The sequence below is a fragment of the Equus asinus genome, chromosome 22, assembly GCF_041296235.1.
Source record: "Equus asinus isolate D_3611 breed Donkey chromosome 22, EquAss-T2T_v2, whole genome shotgun sequence".
NCBI classification, from domain to species: domain Eukaryota; kingdom Metazoa; phylum Chordata; class Mammalia; order Perissodactyla; family Equidae; genus Equus; species Equus asinus.
This window is the reverse complement of record NC_091811.1, coordinates 39,667,433-39,673,210: the sequence shown is the minus strand read 5'-3', so window position 1 is coordinate 39,673,210 and position 5,778 is coordinate 39,667,433. Positions and strand designations below refer to the sequence as shown.

Here is a 5,778-nt window from a genome sequence, read left to right as displayed (position 1 = left end):
GGGTTTGGGAAGTATGGAATTGAGGGATTGGTGCACTTTCAGAGGCAGAAGGAGGTTGATGCCAGCTTGGAAACCTGGTTGTTCAGATGAGAATGGTGTGGATTGGCTGGCTTTTGAAAGCATGGGGCTGTTTCTGGCTGACTTTCAGAAGTGTGTTCACTTAGGCAAGTTGCCATTGATTCATTACACTGAGGCAAGCTGTCATTGATCCATTAAACCAGTTTAGAACTGGTTCTGGTGGTTACTTGTTGCCATAACTACAGAACATTTTATCTTTTCCTGGAAGTTGGGAAGTCTTTTATTTTCAGGCCTCTGCCTTCAAGAAAATTATATCTATGTGGAGGATGGATGTGTAAGCTATACACAGAGACAGCTAACAGGGAGGTCAAAAGCACAGGCTTCCTGCTAAGCATGGAAGATTGATTACCTGCATTTACCTCTACTCCATCCTGAATCTCCACCCAGATGATACTTAAGGAATTGAAAAAGACATAAACCTACGAGGAAGAAGAGACCATGAGGGGAGACAAGAGTAGAGAGTAGAAGAGCAGTTGAGAGATGTCAATCAAATTTTGGAAGCCAAAAAGCAGATGGGCAATCAGTAACTGATCTAGCAGGGCAGAGGAAGCTGAAACCACACTGACTGCAGAGAGGGAAGCCAGGAAGAAAAACCCGGCTTTAGAGCTCTGGAAAATCTCAAGAATTGTGGTTCCAGTTATCTTTGAAGGCCAGAGTGAGGGGTAGGGCTGAAAACAGAAAGATGGGTTGAAATTCTGTAAATGGAGCAGTTAGGCCCTTATATTGCTTTCTGCAAAACAGGAAACCAAGCAACCCACCCCAGCAGAAAGTGGGAGGGTATTGAATTGAGGGACTCCAAGTTTAGGCAGAGTGGAAAGGCAGGGAGCTCTGCAGAAAGCAGGGGAATTCAGGGGAAATTAATGTCCTGCAAAGTAATACTCTAAAGCCTCTTTTCCTAACTTGGCTCCCAGAAGGCTGGCAGCCAGCATGACTCCCGCCAAGGTAAGGAGCTAGAGACAGAATTTCTCCCTAGGGAAAAATGACCATCCCAGGAAGAAAGAGCTAGAGATGCTGACACGTTTGTGGGGAGGTGTCCCTGAGGGAATGCCTGGGTCCCTGCCCAATCATTCTGCAATGAAGTCTACAACTCGGTATGTCCCACTTCCCCACACAGATCATACTAGGTTTTAGTGCGTCACTCTTAAATATAAATAAATAAGAATTCCCAGATATTTGAGGAAAGTCTCCAGCATGAAAAAGTAGAGATAAAAACAAACAGAAAAGAATTTAGAGGAATCAGAAAAATTAAGACCTACAAGTTATGGTCTCAATGATAAAAGAAGCTATTGTATTCAGGAAGAAAGAATGAGATGTTTTTAAAAAGCCAGATGTAGGGTCCAGGCCTGTGGCCGAGTGGTTAAATTCATACACTCTGCTTCGGCGCCCCAGGGTTTCGCTGGTTTGGATCCTGGGTGTGGACACAGCACCGCTCATCAAGCCATGCTGAGGCGGTGTCCCACATAGCACAGCCAGAAGAACCTACAATTACAATATACTACTATGTACTGGGGGGCTTTGGGGAGAAAAATAAGGAAAATAAAAAAGAAGATTGGCAACAGATGTTAGCTCAGCTGCCAATCTTTAAAAAAAAAAAAAGCCAGGTGTAGAGGATAAAAAGATCTCTTGAAAATAAAAATCATGATAGAAATAAAAAATTAATAGAAATTTTAAAAATCAGTAGATGTTACAATAGTTCCATGACTTTGGGGATGTTATTCAACCTCTGTGTCTTACTTTCCTTTTATACAAAATGAGGATAACAAAGCTAACTCATAGGGTTGTCATGAGTAGTAAATGATGTAGGACATGAAATGAGCACACGGTTACTGCTACATGATTTTGTCACTTGCTATTTTACCATATTATAGCAGAGCAGATACTTTTGTTGTTTAGGTTTAGCTTGTAAATAAGCTTATTTGAATAATTGCTACTTTTTAATTTATTGGTTTCTTAGAAAAAACTAGCCTATAGAAAATGGAAAAGCAAGTTATGTAATTCAAAAGTACTTTTAAAACTAAACCAGTAATAATTATTTCCAAGAAAAAGAGGGCAATGGGAAATTCATGAAGCCTATTGTCAGTATTTTTTAAGAATTTAAAAATTTTAGTGTAGTTCAAATCAGAGTGCCTGGTTCATTTCAGCTCCTTCGCTACCAAACCTGGGGGCAGGGACTACTTCAGTTTTTCTGCCTTCTCTGTGTCTCTGATGACCAAGGTATAAAAGTATCTGCTGTATCAAACTTTAAACTTCACATTATCCTTCTTTTTCTTAAAAAAATTTTTTTTAAAGATTGGCACCGGACCTAACATCTGTTGCCAATCTTCTTCTTCTTTTTTTTTTTCCTTATTCTTCTCCCCAAAGCCCCCCAGTACATAGTTGTATTTTTTAGCTGTAGATCCTTCTGGTTGTGCTATGTGGGACACCACCTCAGCCTGATGAGCGGTGGCATGTCTGCACCCAGGATCCGAACCGGCAAAACCTTGGGCTGCTGAAGCAGACCAGGGAACTTAACCACTCAGCCATGGGGCCGGCCCCTCCTCATTTTTCTTGCTCTTACAGATTTGACATCCTTTCACCTGGTTGTGAGCAGAAAGTCTTTGATTTCCTCAATTTTGTGAGGCATGGTGCCCAGGAGAGCACGCAGGCCGTACAGCCAGAGGCAGGAAGCGTGGAGGATGGAAAAAAGCTATTGTCAGCTGTTTTGACCCCTAAACTGGAAGTGGCAGGTTGGGGGTTGAAATCCATTCATTTTTCAAAAAACTGTCTGCTCAGCACCTACTCTCATGTGTCAGGCGCTTGTATCTGGTGTTTTAATAATTGCACTTTAAAAAATATAGAAATAACTGTTTGAGAAACTTTTTAAAAAGTAAGATTGTATCAAAGGTGAGTAAGTCTCTCAGAAAGTAGAACAAAAAGACAAACAGACCGAAAACAGGAAAGCAAATATAAGAAAATTAGGAAGATCAGCCCAGGAGATACAACATCTGAATAATAGGAGTGACAGAGACAGAGACAGCACACCAGAGTGAGAGAGAGAGAGATAAATAAATAAATAGAAGGGAGGAAGTTAGAGAAATAATTTTTAAAAATTTCTCAGAATTGAATTTCTGATTGATAGGGCCCACTGAGTGCACCAAGGTAACCTCTCTTGAAATTTCAGAACCTTCGGGATAAAAAGAGGATCATAAAAGCTTCCAGGTTGGAAAAAAAGTCACATGTAAAGGATTCAGAATCGTAATGGCATTGGCTACTCAACAGCAACACTGGCAACTGGAAGACAATAGAACAATGTCTTCAAAATTCTGAGAGGAAAGATATTATCAACCTGGAATTATAAAGTAGGCACTCTGTCAATCACATGTGAGGATAGAGTAAATTTTAATCTCTAAGAGTTCACCTCTCATGTCCCTTTTTTTCAGAAAGTTACAGGAAAGGAACTCAAGAAAAGGGATAACATAAGATCCAGAAAATAGGAAATCTATCACACACACACACACAAAAGAGGCAAAGGGAACTCCCAGGGTGTCGGTGAAGGTAACCGTTAGACAGATGGGAAGAGCAGAGAGCCAGCAGTTCAGACCAGGCAGGTAGGAAAGCTCTGAGAGAGAGCTCCAGGAGAACGGAATCCTAGAGTGCCTGAAGTGCTGACACGTACTGAAATAGAGACAAATTGGTGAGAGTTTAGGGATGATATAGTGATTGAAAATTAAATGAAGTCACCAAAGAAAAACTTCTTTTGTTTGCCTATGAAACTAGACAAAGACATTAGGCAGTTTTTAATCCCAGAGCAAACACACAAGTATACAAGAAGAGAAGTATAATAAAATCATAGTACATTACATGTTAATTAGTCCACTACATGGCTCAGCTGTGCCTGGCACATAGTAATCGCTTAATAAGTTGAAGCTTTGTATGAGGTGTTAAGTGATGTAATAGAGAAATGTATAAAGTTGCATAAGAAAGCTATTGAACACTTAATTCTGTCAGAAGGAGATAGGAAAGGCTTCATAGTAGAGAAAGCCACCACTGGGCCCATCACTGAATAGAGTTTGGCAGGTGACAAGTGGGAAGGATATTCCAGGTGGAGAAAAGTGTAAGCTGAAACATAGAGGTCTGAAAGTTCATCACATGTTAAGCAAAGAAAATGTGAGCCAAGGATTTATATACTGCAAGTTGACCTTTAAGTATAAAGGCTATAAGCAAACTGTTCTGAACATTTAAACACTCAGAGAATATCGTTCCCATGAACTTTCCCTGAGGAATATGCTAGAAAATTAGTCTCGCAAAATCAAAATGACTAAAGAGATCTGACATAAAGACTGTGGCATTGACCATTACCAGCTCTAACCTCACACAGAGAGAGAATCAGACTTCACATACTTCCCAGTAGAAGAGCATGGCACTGCCTGTGAAGCAGCAGTGTCAAGAAAATTGAACCTAAGAGTAATCACGACGGAGACCCAAGAGAGGTGGAGACTAATTTAAGAGAAAATTCGAAAGCACCCAGATGCCTGGTTCCATAAAGAGGGAGAGGGGAAGTTAGTCAACAATGACAGTGAGCCTTCTAGAATTTAATCCAACACTTCTTATCTTCAGGCTGGTGACGCCCTATGATATCTCCTATGATCTCTGAGTCACACAGTTTTGTTTGGCCTTAATTTTGGCTCTCAGTTGCAGAAGATTGAATTAATCATACAGCCCAAATTCCGAGCACATTATCATCATTAGTCTGTGCAAGGTCCTTCTCTTGTTTTATTTATTCCCTTGTAACCTCATTTCCTACTTACATCTCCTTCCCCTCCTGTAGGAAAGCATTCTAATCTATTTAATGTGGTTTTATTTGTTTGTATTGTTCATATAAAATATGTATTTTTGTGTGCAGAGGTGTTTTTGTTCACAAAAAATGTGCATCTTATGCATCTTAGTCTTGGGTACTATGTTTTCAGTCCAGCCGTGTTCAGTGTGTACACCTGATCTGTTGCTTCTCTTTGCCACTCACTACTCCATGTGTGCCTCAACCACACGACATACTATACTACCTACTCTCCCAGTGATGGACACCCAGATTATCTCTCACTCACTGCACCATAAGTATTGTTACAATGACCATCTTTGCATATGTCCCTTTGTGGACCTGAGATCATTTTAGCACTGGATGGAGCTTAAATATTGCCCAATGCTCATTTAATGATAATTAACTAGTATTTTCTGGATGTTACTATAGAACCAGGCACTGTTTTAGGTTGTTGGTATACAGTGGGAAACAAGATAGACAAGGTCCTTGCTCTCAAATAGCTCACATTCTAGGGTAAGGAAACAGAATAAATAAATTTTTAGAGGTAGTGAAAAGCCCTATGTAGAAAATTAAAACAGTCAGAGTGGCTACTTAGATAAGAATCAATATTAAATAAGAAGAGATAAGTAGATGATGAACATTAGATAAATAGATAAGAATGTACATTAGAGCTAAGACTTGAATAACAAGAAAAAGTCAGCTAAGTGAAGAGTTAGGTTAAGAGCCTTCTAGGCAGAAGGCACCATAAGTGTAAAAGTCCTTAGGAGGGAATAACCTTGACATATGGAGACAGCAGCAAGAAGGCCCAGTGTAGTAGACGGCAGAAGATGATGAATGTGGTGGAAGATAAGAACAAAGTATTGCTGCATGACAATGTTACACAAATTTAGCATCTTAAAATGACA

The 5,778-nt window shown here is 40.0% G+C and overlaps 1 pseudogene; it reads right to left on the bottom strand.

Moving 5' to 3' along the window:
* Nucleotides 1-2,210: 2,210 nt before the first annotated feature.
* Nucleotides 2,211-2,701, bottom strand: LOC123287851 (large ribosomal subunit protein eL38-like; annotated as a pseudogene).
* Nucleotides 2,702-5,778: the final 3,077 nt, after the last annotated feature.